The 16,901-nt window shown below is 39.7% G+C and overlaps 1 non-coding gene across 1 annotated transcript; it reads right to left on the bottom strand.

Moving 5' to 3' along the window:
* Positions 1 to 8,661: 8,661 nt before the first annotated feature.
* Positions 8,662 to 8,767, bottom strand: LOC145599921 (small nucleolar RNA R71). Its single transcript, XR_014104168.1, has one exon. It is a non-coding gene; the product is annotated as a small nucleolar RNA R71 (small nucleolar RNA).
* Between the last annotated feature and the right edge of the window lie 8,134 nt (positions 8,768 to 16,901).

The raw sequence follows: 16,901 nt of genomic DNA, 5'->3' as shown, positions 1-16,901 counted from the left end.
GCAAGGTGTACGGCCACCGTGGCCGGCTTAGGCTGGCCACACCACGGTGGCTGGTGAACGGTTTTTCAAAAAAAAAAATTCAATTTTTTTTTGAAAATTTATTTCAAGATAATTATGAATTATTTTGGGATAAAATCAGTTTTATTTTGGATAAGTTAAAATATTTTGAAAATATGATCTTTTATTTTAAAAGATAAAATTGGTTTTATTAGGATAAAGTATTTTATTTTAGGATAAAATCAAATATTCAAAAGTTGTTATATTTGATATTATCCATATTTAAAGTTGTTATTTAGATAATTATCCATAATTAAAGTGGTTAATTTTGGATAAGAATGATTAGGATATTCTGAGCATATTCCAAAAGGATAATAATTGATTTAAATAATGTGATTATCCCATAATTATTTTTGGATATAATTGATTTAAAATTTTGTGATTGGCTTGTAATTAGGATAGAATTTTCTAACTTTGTTAGGATAATCTTTGAGGATAAATATGATTTATCTTTTAAGATTAAAATAAGATTTAATTCTATCTCATGACTAATTTAGAATATATGATATTTTATTGATGATCATGAATAATATATGATATTATCTAATTGCATTAATTAAAATATGAGATATTTTGGTGCCATGTTTCCTTAATTGTGAACATTCGATGTTGTAGTTTAGGAAAGCATGATGAGTGATTTATTTTGTGGCAATTTTATAATATATGATGTTGTTTATTGCTATATAATGACTAGTATGGCCCAGTAGATTGCTAAATACGATCTGCACATCGTGATGTATTTTTGTAATCTTAGTACGGTCTACGAACCGATAAAGTATTTTGTAATTTTATTTTATTTTATTTAAGTAGTAGATAGAATAGAGAAGAATTACAGGTTGCAGTTAATCCAATAATCCCATGAAGTGAAGGCCCAAAGGAGCAAGGTGGATGAGATCCATGAAGATTCAAGTGGGAGCATTTACTTTATTAGTTTTCTCAGGATTAGGGGCCATGCTATGTCTTATTTATGCATTCAGTATTTTATGCATGTTAGATTTTATTGATGTTTTGTGATGATGCGCTAGAGTTCACTATTTAATCACAACATAATAAATCTAGGTCCCAGTAATATTGAGGAAGCTTTTCCAATTAAAAACCCGACGAAAACCTTGATCGTTTATGATGGTTCGGCCCTCAACAGAGCATCATAATATATCTTGGGGAAGTGGGGGTAGGACCGCATATCTACACTTTTAATTGGTTATATTCAACAAGGTTACCTAAAGCGTTTAGAACCTTGAAGCTAAGAGTAACAATTAAACATGTGATGGTTAATTATTCAACCAAGAATTACAAGAGTTGTAATCAGTAAAGAGTTTACTCACCTTGAAAATGTAATGGTTGATTGCAGAGCCTCACTCTGGTTAATTATTTCACAAATAAAGGATCTTGGAATCATTTTATTCAATAGGGATCAATTTAAAATTGAATGAAATGCTTTAAAGTTACCAATAAATTTAATAATCGCTTGTGGTACTTTAAATTTAATAAACATATTTGAATTTTGCGTTTACTTATAAGTAACATGTCGTTCTAATTTTATTATTATATATAATCTCCTCGATTGAAAATAAAGTTGAGAAACGTTCTCAAAAAGTTTAAAAGATAATCCATAAACCTATATTCCAATTTTGCTAAGATGGTTCTAAAAGGTAAGTTTTAGAAATCCATGTCACATGTCTAAGGTTGGTTTTATTCAAAATGTTTGAGTAAAATACCAACACATCTTCATTTTGAAAATTTTTTCAAGGGATATAATGAGATGAGAGGTACAATCCCTCAAAAGACAAGTGTACAAGTCCAATAAAATCTCTTATCTTCAATATGATTGAATATAAGAAAGTGATTGGAAATCTCTATGATCAAAAGTTGATCAAATAACAATATTCTTCATCTACTTTATATAGAGTTTAATACTTGATTAAACTCAAATATAAATAATGATAGAATAAACTTAGCAGAATCATGAAAAGTGCTTAAAGTAGTTGAGCAAAGTATCATTTTGAACCTAAGAGAAATGTTCTAAGTGGCTCAAAGGGAAAGGTTTAGGAATATATGAGGACTGCATTAAGATGTTATAGGCCAAGAAATGCAAACAAGTTGCTACTTCTCAAACCTAAAACTACTTACATGCTAAAAGTTGTTATGAACAACAAATGTTTCAAATTAAATGGACCAATTCCAATTGATTAGAAACTACCTCATATAATTGGAAGGTAAAAGAATGGAAATGTTCCAATTTAAGAATTATATTATAGAAATTGGTTTAGCATATTACTACTTCTTGGACATACGATGTCTTGTTTAGATCACTCATTGCACAATGTGGTTGAACTAAAGGAAGAAGTTATGGCTAAAGGAGAAATAAATCTACAAGTTTAGAAGCAAATGTCGCTACTCCACAAGTAGAATTTACAAGTCTGGAAGCAAAAGTTGCAACTTTACAAGTAGAATCTATATTTCACCTTACCTTAGTATTGGCTAGAATTAAATAAATGTTATTCATTCTTGCCATTATCAAAACACCATTCAATGTTAGTAATGACTAAACATCGAAGATTCAAAAACGTGGAATAAATGTTATTTTATGCTTCATTGAATCATAATGTATTTTGAATTGCTAAATAGGTTTAAAGTTCTATATGATAGAAATAGTTAAACCATTTCTATATATATAAGTTGTCTCTAATATGTCAATTAATTCGAATGAAAATGAAATTGCATGCGGAAGATCCAAAGGGATGGACTTTTAATATCATTAGATTGTGAATCTATTGATATATGTAATTATCATTCTAATTTGAAATTATGACTAAGTCACCATTTAGGAAAATGATGATGAGAACTCAAGGTCGAATACATATCGATGTAAGAAAACCAAATGTTCAAAGACTAGAGATGGACAATGAAACTTCATTTGTGATACGATCACTACTTGTGCTTGGTTGAAGCATAAGAATGAATATTTTGAAAAGTTCAAAATTTTCAGTATGAAGTTCAATATCAACTTGACAAGAAAATGATTACATTACAATATGATTGTGAAAATTTAAGTCAAGACATGTACTTGGCAACACATTCGAAATATTGCGATATGATCGTAATAATGAGAATATAAGCCAAGACCTTAATAAACATCCAAGAGTTGTGAAAACGTTTTACAACAAACTCCGAAAGAAAACCTTGTGAAGTGTTTATGAAGGGAGCTATCAACCTATATGAGATATATTTTGATAATGGATGTAAAATACCTATCTTCTAACCATTGTTCAAGGGATATACTTTTAAGATAAGCTACAAAACTAAACAAACTACATATGTCAAATTAAAATGTAGCAAGGCTTCATATGTGATATGGATAAGAAAAGTTCTTATAAAGTTTTTCTACAAAGCAAGGGATAAAACATGTATTAAACCGTTTGATGCATGTTCGATTCCTATATAGAGCACAGGGTACTACTACACAACCACACTTAGCACAAAATGTTTGTTGCTCAAGTAGGTGCCCTTATGGAAACTATTCCAAAAGGTCAAGTGGGAGTAGTGTAAATCTCAAAAGAGTTTGAGAAAAGCAACAACAAACATGGTTCAAAACCATGGTTGGTTCACCCTATGCTAAATATGCCTCCTCAAAAGGTAAGTAGGAGCATAAGAATCTCGAAAAGTTCGAGAGCCTTGAAAGAGTTCAAGAAAAGTGATTTCGAAAATCTCGAAGAAATTTGAGAAGTTATCGAATAAAAGCAACAATATGAGCATGATTCACCTCATGTTACAAATGACAACGCGTGGTCTCATTAAGTGTAATGGGATTAATAACCATGTGTCGAAGGTAGTACATTCCAAGTGCACATCCTCTATTGTCGTTTCTCATTGAAAACTAAACAAAGTTGTTGTATGAGTTTCAGTTGTTGCATCAAACCCACAAGGATGACTAGCATATGTAAAACTTAGCCAAAGAAATATGATTTCATATTGACTAAGAGTTCTAAAATATTTATTTTGGAACATGATGATTATGCAAGTAATAAGGATGATTTGACAAGTTATATCTTCAAGTGGTTTAAAACCAGGAAATCTGAAATAGATTCTAAGTCTGTAAGCAAGTGTATGACACTTGAATAATTTGCCTAAATTAGGTGAAACCCATTGTAAGCAAAGTAGACAAGAAAGAAAAATGTTTTCTAACTAAAGCAAAGACTTGTTAAAGGATTCAACTGATTCTTAGTATGACTATGATTACGATGAAACCTTTACATTAGTCATGTTGCAAAGATCTATTAAAGATACTTTAGTGATTTCTACCTTATAAGATTTGGTAGATGGATTTCAAAACACTTTCTTGAAATTGTTCATGAAAGAAGATTTGTATATGATACAATCAAAAGTTTGAATATCCAATTATCCTAGGGATGCATAAAATATCCATAATGGATTGAAGTTAGCATCAGGGAGTTATGTTCCTAATTTTGTGAGTTAATCAAATCGTTTGATGTTCTCGTAAAATGAAGAAAGGTCTTGTATGTACAAGATGTTTAATTAGTGGGAGCTATGAAGTCTTCCTGGTCTAGTATAAAGAGCAATTATTCATTGCTTGAAGAGTCAAGTGGTGGGTAATGCATTTTGTATGAAAACCTTGAAGAAGAAGATGAGTACATTTGGGATTCAAGATCTATAGAGATAGGTCTCGAAGGATGTTTGAGTTTTGGTTAAGAAGCTTATATTGATAACATTCTTATAAGGTTCAACATTATATTGAAAAGAGTTTCAATCCCATGTGACATGCCACATTGCTTAATGATTCAATACCTTGAGAAAGGCTGATGAAATTAAGATTTTGAGTGATGATCCTTATGCAATTTGCAAAGGACGCATCATGCATGTCATGGACTATACTTATCCATTTGATTCACATGTTTTAAAGAACAAGTGATGATAGATTTCAATCAAAATCCAATGTAACGTTGGAATACAAATTAGAAATTCCTAAATTCCTTGGGAAAGGGCGAAGGGAAATTCTTAGTATATGGAGATGAAAATGATTATAAGATTTAGAAATTGCAAAATTCATGTTTATGAGGATATCTCATGAACTCTACTTAATAAAACCCTTCCATGACCAAGGTATGAGAGTCATACTAAAGTTTTTGGATTGAAGCAAGTTATGTAATTTTAGTTGTGTATGTTTTGAGAAAGCATATTACAAAAGTAAATACATTAGCTTGCAGAATTATGTTTATCAATTGAAATAAAGTTTCAATCTTATTTAATCGTGGTTTCAAGATTAAATAAAATGTCCAAAATAATTATGAATTGATGGGCTCACTAGGTTGATGACCTTTTGAATGAAACCCCACAGGTGAACTAAATTCATATATTATTTACGTTCCTAGTTCGGAATCATTAAATTGGACATAAATGACTTCCAATAATGGACTAGCATGTTAAGATTGATTGGATAGCCCAGTTTCATGGGCTATAGGAGCGTAGTGATGCTCGGTCAATCACATGGATATGCATGAATGATGCATGATCGAACTATAGACCTACTTTGAAGTTCAAGTATAGAGCTTCCGGATATATTAGTGGATTCCTTTGACATGAGTGGAACACTGATTCCATTCAATGATTGATTTAACTGTGGTACATTCAAACGTCTAGCCGTAACTGGAGATTATAAAGGATGTTTCCCGATTACTTCATGAGTTGAGTGGGAGCTTTGGTTGCCACAAGATTGGATAGAGTCTACCTATTTAATTAGGAATGTGTCTTGGCCCCTTGAAGAGGGAGAATTCAGAAAATGCATGGTCGTGCTCAAATGGATTACATTGTAACCATTTGTTTTGTAATTCTAACTCAGATTTCAAGAAAAGATTTGTAGATTAATATGATCACGACATAAGATGCAATCATATTATCAAATCGACAGACATTGACTTAAGGAATTTGAATATGTGCACTTGTCTCAGACAAGTGGGAGATTGAAGGAATTATGTCTTCGATAAGTGCAATTACTAGATATATCAAGGATCACTATTATGGAGATAATAAGTTCATTCTATAGGGTCGTCAATATCTGGTGCTAGATATGATAATTGATCTTTGGGTTAGTTAAATAGCCCAAAGCCTTATAGAATGGATCCTATGAGGTCACACAACAAGGGTATTGGGTTAAACAAGTAAGAGGCCCATTAATGGGCCTCATGAGATTATGACATACCATGTAGAGTGTTGGGCTAGAGTAGTGTGTTTAGGATAAGGGTTTTGGGCTTTTGATGAGTGGCATTTATGCCACAATTTAGTGTACTCTTTACGGGTTTTTCCCACCCATTTGTAGCTTGTTTGCCCCCTTTTCTCTCCTTTTTGTTCCTCTTTTCTTTGTTTGCCTTTCTCCTTGTTTTCTTTGTTTTTGTTTTGTAGGAACCAAGACATTGGAAGAAGAGCAATTTACTCCCAAACTCCCCTGTGTGCGGGCGCGCAGCTCTGGGAGAACCCGCGCAGGATGGCTCCTTGAGCAGAACACAAACAGAAGATTTGTGCGCCTTGTGCGCGCTCAGTGTGCGGGCGCGCGACTGATGTGTGCGGGCGCGCAGCTCTGCGAGAACCCGCGCACAGCACATCATCAGAAGCAGAACCAAAACAGAGTGTTGCGTGCGCCATGTGTGCGCCTTGTGTGCGGGCGCACACACCTCAAGAGCGGGCGCGCAGTATTGCTGAGAGAAGGCGCGCATCCATGGGTCTCATTTTCCGTACCCACAGATCTGCGGGCGCGCAAGATCTGCGAGGGCGCACACCCAACTTCTGCGCGGGCGCGCAGTGTATGTGCGCGGGCGCGCACCGCTGAGCTGCGGTCTTTATTATTTCGTATTTTTGTATCTTTTGGGGGACCTATATATATAGGCCGTAGAGAAGTTTAGGGGATCATCTATCATTACTTAGAAACATTTTAGCCCTAATCTAGTGAGAGGAACTTCATTAGTAGAGAGAGAAAGTGTGGATTTCCATTGATGAACTTGGATATTGAAGAAGGAGCTTGCTTGAACCTTTGTAAATCTTCATCTTCAATTAATGAGCAATTTCTTACTCTCTTTCTTTGCTTTTGTATTTAGTTTTATTTGCTTATTTTGATTTTCCTTCATTGCTTATTGATCATGTTGATGCTTATTGATTTGATGATTGATATTGCTTTCAAAATGATTTGTGAGTAGTCCCCTAGCCAAGGGTGTGGGGATGGTGTAGTTGTTGATTGATTCATGCTTATGATGTTGGGGTTTTGTTAATGGTGATTAAAGTCTTTGTGTGTTTGATGTTCTTTAATCTTCTTGCAAGTGCACATTGTTAGTTGATTAAAGGTGAATCTTTGCTAACAAGAAACGGAAGTTGACTTAGTTAAGATCCATTACTATCGATAGTTCTTTGATTGCACCTTCTAATATATGGTTCTAGTGTGGAAACATAGAGGCTATGTTAGGAGGATTTGATTGACCCCGGAAGGCGGTTGGATTGAGCTTTAATTCGATATTCTTACATGCTTAGTTTACCATTGCTTTGCTTTCGTGTTATTGCATGATCAATTGGCAACTGCATCTACCTACTTCCCTTGGTGCTTAGTTATATTGGTTTTAATCATTCTTAATCTCTAGTTTAATTTCTTAGCTTTTCACACTTCTCGTTCCGAGGTAGCTTAAGTATTGAGTAGTGAATGTGGTGCTTATGCATGTCTCCTTGTGGTTCGACCCCTATACTTGCCTTATACTTGTATTAGGTTTGTTTAGGTGTATAAATTATATTTGATCTAGGTGTAGTCGTTAGACGACGCGATTATTCCCTTGTAAAATTGGCGCCGTTGCCGGGGAGACGGCTTCCATTAATTTTTCACTACTTCATTTGAGACTATCTCATTCCTTGTCTGTTAGTATTTGTTACTTCTTGTTACTTGTCAGTGCTTACGTTCTCCTTAGCTTTGTTGTATGAACAGAGGACGAACTCGCTCAAGGTCCTTGGTTCCCATTGATCCGGAGTTAGAAAGATCCTTGTCCTTACTACGAAGAGAAGCGAGAGCGAGGAGTAGAAATTCTCACACCCCAACGAAAGAAGGAGTAAGAGAATTGGAAGATACTCCACCATCTTCACCCTCAAGTGAAGACTTAGATAGCCCTATTTCGCTATCAAGTCCGGAAATCAACCCCTTTTCAAACTTTAAGTCCGGAGGTGAAGACGGTCCTAAAATGGGAGAGAATACACCTTTGAGTCGTCTTGGGGCTCACGAAGCCTTTAGAGCCCAAAGTGGGATCCTAACTCCTACCACTCAAGCCAACAATTTCGAAATCAAGCCCAATTTGATTGCTTTGATAGAGAGGAAACAATTCTCGGGTGGAAAATTTGAGAGCCCTCATGAGCATTTAAAAGAATTTGAGAAATATTGTGACACAATCAAAGCCAACGGGGTGACTCAAGAGTACATCTGCCTCAAGATGTTTCCATTTTCTTTAATTGGGAGAGGTCTAGAATGGCTAGAGAAGGAGGTGCCCCCTAACTCTCTCACAACTTGGGACCAAGTGACTACGGCTTTCTTGAGAAAATTTTATAACCATAGGAAGACCGCCGAGGCTCGATCGTTGATCCAAGGCTTTCGCCAAAAGAGTGGTGAGACTCTAAGTGCGGCATGGGACCGGTACAAGGAGCTTCAACGCCAATGCCCACATCATGGGATACCCAAGTATCAACTCATCCACACTTTCTATGGAGGTCTCTCACCTCAAGGGAGAACAAGCCTAGATGCCGCCGCCGGCGGTCCAATCATGAACAAGGGAGAGGATGAAGTGGAATGCATCATAGAGGAGGCCGCAAAGCATTATGATGATTGGTACGAAGGAGAAAGGGAGGCCACTTCTAGCAAAGGTGTCTATGCATTGGAGCAAGCCAACACAATCAACAACCTTTCTTCCCAAATCTCCAAGATGGCCAAGCAAATGGATGAAATGATGAAAGAAAGGTCCAATCCTCATGGTAATACCTCCCCTTCAACCAAGGGAGGCAATGGTATGGCCACTTCTTCCCCCTCTCCTTATAATAAAATGCCTCAAGGATGCATGTTTTGCTCAAATTGTGAAACCTATGATCATGATACCTCCCATTGTGTGTATGCTTGTGAAGTCCAACCCCCTCCCTATGAACATGATGATAACCAAGAAGATGTCAATGCTATGAATTTTGCTCCTAGAATGGAAAATGTAGGGAACTTGAGGCCAAACCCCAATCAAATGGGGAATTGGAATCAAGGTGGAAACCGTGGTTGGAATCAAAGTGGTGGTGGTTATGGTAACCAATATCATGGTGGGGGAGGCCCTTCCAATTTCAATGGAAGAGGCTACTCTAACCAAAGAGGGTATGGCTACCAAAACCAACAACCCAACTCCCGATACCAAGACCATCAAAATCAAAATTTTGGTGATCAAGGTAACATGGGAAATAATCGACAAGGTAATGTTCCCAACCAAGGAACCGGAGGCAATAGGGGCCAAAATGTTTCTAACTATGCCCAAACCAATAGGCCTCCGGGTTTCCATCAATCCCAACTTCCTCCACCTCAACAACCTCTTCAAATAGAGGCCCCTCCTAATGATCCCGTGATGGCTAAGCTAGATGCCATCATGAAGATGCATGAGGAGGAAAAGAAGAGGAATGAGGAAGAAAAGAAGCGAACCAATGCTCATATGAAAATGCTTGAAACCCAAATTGCCCAACTTGCTTCCAATTCTTCTTCTTCTTCTTCTTCCTCTATCCCTAGTCAAGGAGTCAACCCAAAACCTTTGTATGCCGTGACAACAAGGAGTGGAAAGGTAGTAGGGAGTGACCCCTTAGTTGAGGAAGAACCTCGAAATGAAGTAGAGTTGGAGAGGGGGAGTGAGAGAACCAAGGAACCTTCTAATGTTGAGAGGGAGAGGGATGTTGAGGTGCAAAAGGAAAAAGAAACCACCCCCTTGCCCCTAAATCTCCAACCTAGAGAGGAGAGGCTACCTTTTCCCCAAAGATTTGTGAGAGCTAAGCTTGATGCTCAATTTGGGAAGTTTTTGGATGTGATCAAGAATTTGCATGTTTCCCTCCCTTTTATAGATGCTATGAAACAAATGCCCCATTACTCTAAGTTTTTGAAAGATCTTTTGAGTGGGAGAAGGGAGTGTGAGACGGTGAGCTTGACCGCCAATTGTAGTGCAATCCTTTCCAACAAACTTCCCACTAAGTTGAAGGATCCGGGTAGTTTTTCCATCCCTTGTTCTATCAATGGGATTGAGTTTGACAAAGCTTTATGTGATTTAGGAGCGAGTGTGAGCCTCATGCCCTACTCCGTCTACCAAAAGCTTAGTGTAGGAACCCTTTACCCCACCAACACCACTCTCCAACTAGCGGATCGGTCCATTAAATTTCCCATGGGGAAAGTGGAGGACATCCCCCTTAGGGTAGGGAAGTTCACATTCCCCGTGGATTTTTATGTGCTAGAAATGGATGAGGATGAAAGGATTCCTATTATCTTGGGTAGGCCGTTCTTAGCCACCTCTAGGGCCATTATTGATGTGAAGGAAGACAAAATATCTTTGAAAATTGACAATGACTCAATTGAGTTTGATTTGAATAGTGTCATGCAACAACCTTCCTCAAGTAGTGAATGCTTTAGAGTAGATGTTCTAGATTCCATGCTTAGTGAATTCTCTCGTTCCCATTTGCATGCTTCTAACGATCCCCTAGAGAGTGTATTGTTGAATGATCCTAAGCTAGGTGTTCACAAGGGCGACATTCAATTCTATGAGGATTTGCTAGAGGAAAGCAAGAGCAAGTGCATGGATGAGAGCATGGAGGAGGAGGCTTTTCACACCCATGACCTTTTTCAAGTTGAGGAAAGAGAAGAGAGCACCAATGGTAAGGGAGCACCAAAGGTAGATTTGAAACCTCTACCTTTGGGCTTGAGGTATGTATTTCTTGGTTCTAATGAGTCTTTCCCCGTGATTGTTAATTCCAACCTAACGGAGGAGCAAACCTCCCTCTTGATCAATGTTTTGAAAAAACACAAGAAAGATTTAGGCTATACCATTGATGACATCAAAGGTATAAGTCCTTCTTTATGCATGCACAAAATTGATCTAGAGGGAGATGCCAAACCCGTTAGGCAAAGACAAAGGAAGCTTAACCCTTCCATGCAAGAGGTTGTGCGGAAGGAAGTGGCTAAGCTTCTTGATGCGGGAATTATATACCTGATTGCTCATAGTGATTGGGTATCTCCCGTGCAAGTTGTACCTAAGAAAGGGGGAATGACGGTAGTGAAAAATGATCATGATCAACTAGTCCCCACTAGGCTTGTAACCGGTTGGCGCATGTGCATTGACTATCGCCAACTCAACACAAGTACATGCAAAGATCATTTTCCATTACCGTTCATTGATCAAATGTTGGAGAGGCTTACAAAGCATTCCTTCTATTGTTTTCTTGATGGTTATTCGGGTTTTTTCCAAATCCCGATTGACCCCAAGGATCAAGAGAAGACGACTTTCACTTGTCCCTACGGTACTTATGCATACCGTAGGATGCCTTTTGGGCTTTGTAATGCTCCCGCAACATTCCAACGTTGTATGATGTCCATTTTTAGTGATATGATTGAGGATGAGATAGAGGTCTTTATGGATGACTTCTCCGTTGAAGGGGCCACCTATGAAGATTGTCTATCTAATTTATCTCGTTGCTTAGAAAGATGTGAGAGGGCTAACCTCGTGCTAAATTGGGAAAAGTGCCATTTTATGGTAGAAAGTGGGATTGTTCTTGGGCACAAAATTTCCCATGCCGGCATTGAGGTTGATAGAGCCAAGGTAGAGGTCATTGAGAAACTTCCTCCCCCCACCAACGTGAGGGAAGTGAGGTCTTTCCTTGGCCATGCCGGGTTCTATCGGCGTTTTATAAAAGACTTTTCTTTGATTGCAAAACCTCTCACATCCTTATTGCAACAAGATAAAGAGTTTATATTTGATGATGCTTGTCATGAGTCTTTTTGTAGGTTGAAAGAGGCCCTTTGCACCGCCCCTATTGTCCAAGGCCCGGATTGGTCTCTTCCATTTGAGCTCATGTGCGATGCAAGCGACGAGGCTATTGGTTCGGTTCTTGGGCAACGAAAGGATGGGAAGCTCCATGTCATACATTATTTGTCCAAAACTCTCAACGACGCTCAACGAAACTACACAACCACCGAGAAGGAATTCTTAGCGGTTATTCACTCATTTGAGAAGTTTAGAACCTACCTCATTGGTTCTAGGACAATTGTGTACACCGACCATTCGGCTCTCAAATATTTGATAGGGAAGAAGGAAGCTAAACCAAGGTTGTTGAGATGGGTTTTAGTTCTCCAAGACTTTGATTATGAAATGAGAGATAAAAAGGGAGCCGAAAATGTGGTGGCGGATCACCTTTCAAGGTTGGGCGGTGCAAGGTTCAAGGATGATGGTTTGCCAATAGAGGATGCTTTAAGGGATGATGTGCTATACGTTCTTGAGGTGAAGTCGGCTCCATGGTATGCGGATATTGTGAATTACTTGGCTTGTGGTGCCATACCTCCGGATTTCACTTCACAACAACGTCGAAAACTCAAGCACGAGGCAAAGAGATATATTTGGGATGAACCGATTTTGTTGAAAAGAGGGGTTGATGGGTTATTGAGGAGATGCGTTCCCGATGATGAGTTTCAAAGTGTTCTCCACATGTGCCACTCCTCTCCTTGTGGTGGGCATATGAGTGCTCAGAAAACCGCCTCAAAAGTTCTCCAATCAATGCTCTTTTGGCCTTCCTTATTCAAGGACTCTTGGATATTTGTCAAGACCTGCGATAGATGTCAAAGGGTGGGGAATATTTCGAGAAGGGATGAAATGCCACAAAACCCCATCCTTGAGCTTGAAGTTTTCGATGTGTGGGCGATAGATTTCATGGGGCCTTTTATCTCCTCAAAAGGGAACAAATATATTTTGGTTGTCGTTGACTACGTGTCCAAATGGGCAGAGGCCGTAGCTTCTCCAACAAATGACTCAAAAGTGGTGGTCAACCTCTTCAAGAAAGTGATTTTCCCAAGATTCGGTGTTCCAAGGGCAATTATTAGTGATGGGGGGTCACATTTCAAACACCACACCTTCGTGCGACTACTTGAGAAATATGGGGTATCTCACAAGCGGGGGCTTGCTTATCACCCCCAAACAAGTGGTCAAGCGGAGGTCACAAATAGAGAGCTCAAAATGATTTGAGAGAAGACAGTTGCCAGAACGAGGAAGGATTGGTCCTCTAAGCTCATCGATTCTCTATGGGCTTATAGGACCGCTTTCAAGACGCCAATTGGGACCACCCCCTACAAGCTTGTATATGGGAAGAATTGCCATTTGCCCGTGGAGATGGAGCACCGTGCTCATTGGGCGATCAAGCAAATCAACCTTGATCACCATAGTGCGGGGGAGCAAAGGCTTTTAGAGTTACATGAGCTAGAGGAATTGAGGTTGAGTGCTTATGAGAATGCAAGCATGTATAAGGCAAGATCAAAAGCGTGGCACGACGCTCAAATCATCAAGAAAGATTTTGTCAAAGGGCAAAAGGTGCTCCTCTTCAATGCAAGGTTGAAACTCTTCCCGGGCAAGCTCCGATCAAGATGGAGTGGGCCATACATTATTACGGAGGTGTTTCCATATGGTGCTTATGAAATTTTCCAAGATGGGCACTCCCCCTTCAAAGTCAACGGCCACCGCCTCAAGCCTTATTTTGAAGGATTCCCAAGTGATGAACCAATTTCAGTTACTCTAATTGATGTGCATCGTCAATTCCACCCTCCTTAATCATCTCGAAGAACGTCGAGCTAACGACGCTAACCAAAAGCGCTTCCGGGAGGCAACCCGAGTTTCTAAACCTCTTCTACTTTCTTCTTTTCTTGTTAGTTTTTCATTTTACAACTTTGGATTATTGGGATTTATGAGTTTTGATTATAATTGAGTCTTTGATAAACGGTGCATCTAGCATGATACATAACTATTTTTGCAGGCCGTTTGGTGTTATGTTTGGAGCTAGGTTGAGGTTTGGAGACTTAAAAGTGAGCGAGGAGCCATGCACAAGAGGATTTGATGAAGACCCTGTGCGCGGGCGCGCAGGCCTGGGAGAACCCGCGCACAGGGAAGTTCAAATTCCATAAAGTTTTGCGCGACATCTGCGCAACATCTGTGCGGGCGCGCATACAAAGGCTGCACGGGCGCGCAGGCCTGGGAGAACCCGCGCAGCTTAACAGGCAAAATTTCAGATTCTGGCAGAAAGTTTTGCGCGACGTGTGTGCGACATCAGTGCGGGCGCGCAGTTCACTTGCGCGGGCGCGCAGTATACCTGCGCGGGCGCGCAGACCTGGGTTTATCGGGGCTTAAGTCTCCTTTTTCCCCTATTCTTTCATCATTTTCCCAAATACAAACACGATTCTCACTCTCTCTCCTCAAGAACTTAAACCCTAACCTCCCAAATCCCCTCTAATCTCACTTAATTCCTCGGAATCTCAACAAATCCCTTACATTCCCTCAATTTCCTCACAAATTCATCACTTTCCCCTCTCAAAATCACCCATTTTTCACCAAATTCGTGGTTGCTCTTCGGTGGTCAAGGTGGTGGTGCGTGAGGGCTCTTGAAGGTCTTCAAGCTCTTCAATTGTGGTATAATCCTAATCCTTGAGTACTTTGTGGTTTTGATTCTTTAGATAAGATCATGTTTTAGGATTGTTAAGCAAAAATTGAGCTTGTATGGATTTTGTGTGATTTTGGGGTAGTTTTGCTTATAATTGCGGAATTTGTCATGAATTTCTTGGTGATTTGTGAGTATTGTTGATGAAACTGTCGTTTTTTATGCAATTTGCCTAGCAAATTACTTGACTTGGATATTGAGAATTTTGTGAGTGATCACTAGCTTGATATTGAGCATTGAAAATTGTTAATGCATGTAGAATTGAAAATGTATGTTGTTAAGAGTTTTTGATTCTTGATATTGAATTTTACTTAGTGATTGCCTCTTTAGTGATTGAGTATTGCAAATTTTGGCATTGAATATTGTTGGTGATAGTTGTTTTCCTCTTGTGTTATTTGTATCCTGGAAAGTTGTTGCCCCTAACCCCTTTTCAGATAACAAAATCAAAGGCTTCAAGTGTTGTTGTTGTTGTGGGAAAGATTTGGTATTCTTGATTGTGGATCTCTCCTTGGTGTTCTTGGTATTTTTGGGTTGTTGAGTAAAGTTGGTGAAGATGAGCGGTAGGAGAAGGAGTAGAAAGGAGCCTAGAATGTCAGTTGATGAGCCCCAACCCTCCTCCCAAAATCAAAACCAAACACAATCCTCTCTTCCCACTTTAAAGTTTGTGAACCGACACCATGCACCCTTCCATCAAACACTCCTCAAACGCAAGCTTAACCCCACCCGACACTACTATCAACGCTCAATGCGTGATTTGGGGATAGATGAGGACCTTCGGTCCCTTCTTGACAACCTTGGGATGAGTGAGTTCATCAAGCACCAATACCCAACCTTCAAAGAACCCACCTACGAGTTCCTCGCTTCCTTTGAGAAGGAACCCGTTGGAAACAACGAATTCCAAATCTCCTTCCAACTTTTCAATGCCCGCCATGTTGTCTCTCTTCGGCGTCTAAATGACCTCTTAGACTTTAACCCCGACGCCGACCTACTTGCCCCATCCACCGAGCTCTTCCCCGAGTACGATGCTTTCCGTTGGTGGCGGACAATTACCGATTCGGATGAGTTTAGTACTCGGTACTCGGTGGCAAGCCAAATCATCCACCCGGCACTCCGCATCCTTCACCGCATCTTGGGGTTTGCGGTGTTTAGTAAGCAAGACTTGAGTAAACTCTCTCATGAGGAGCTTTTCACTCTTTGGGTCGCCACAAAGGAGGAGTTGAGTGGGCGGCTTAACATGGGGTATTGGTTTGTGCTTTGTTGCGAGGCAATCAAGAATGGGAACAAGACGGGAGAGATTGCCTTAGGAGGGATGATTTCAAGGATCGCCTCGAAGCTAGGGGGTGAGGTTCTTTTCCCTTTTTGTACACGGGTGGGAAGAGACAGAGACATATTCGTGGACATCTCCTACATGAGGAAGTCAGTTTTCATCCAACCAACCGACGATGTGAACAACTTCCATGATTGGTGTGTTGAGAGGGAACACCATTGCATTCTTCCATTCCCAAGCCGCACTTCCTTGGAGAGGAACGCGAGGAATGTGTGGAAGGTTCCTAAGGACAATGGTGTCCTTCCTAACGCTCTTGGAGGTGAGCGAAATATGATCATTCGCGAGCGACATCAGCAGCAACAACATCAACAACAAGAAGAACAACAACAAGAAGAACAACAACAACAATTCCAACAGCAACAGCAATTTCAGCAACAGCAGTTTCATCAGCAACAACAACAACAAGGGTTTCAACTTCAAGGTTTCCAGTATGGGGAGGGACCCCAAGGTTTGCGCGTCCCCTCCTCTAGTGAGGGAGGTATGGCCTCTTCCTCTTCTTCTTTTAACCTTGAGCAAGCTTTCCAAAACCTGTCAATGCAGGTAAACCGGTTGACGGAGGCCGCCGATGGGTACTCGGTTTACAATGCCAACATTTATGATTGGCATGTAAACCAAGGACATTTTACCCCACCGGTGAACTATCCGTATTTTCCGCCCCAACAGGGGCCGGTTCCTTCTTACGAGGAACCGCATTCTGACGGCAATCCCCGTCAACCGGTTTGGCCCTATTGGTCCGGGCCTTCATCTCAAGGGACCCCCCGAGTGAACTACCCCACCTCTGAGGGGT

This window comes from Chenopodium album, chromosome 20 (assembly GCF_948465745.1).
Source record: "Chenopodium album chromosome 20, dcCheAlbu1.1, whole genome shotgun sequence".
Classification (NCBI taxonomy): Eukaryota; Viridiplantae; Streptophyta; class Magnoliopsida; order Caryophyllales; family Amaranthaceae; genus Chenopodium; species Chenopodium album.
The sequence above is the reverse complement of the archived record's forward strand: the minus strand, read 5'-3'. Positions and strand labels throughout refer to the sequence as shown.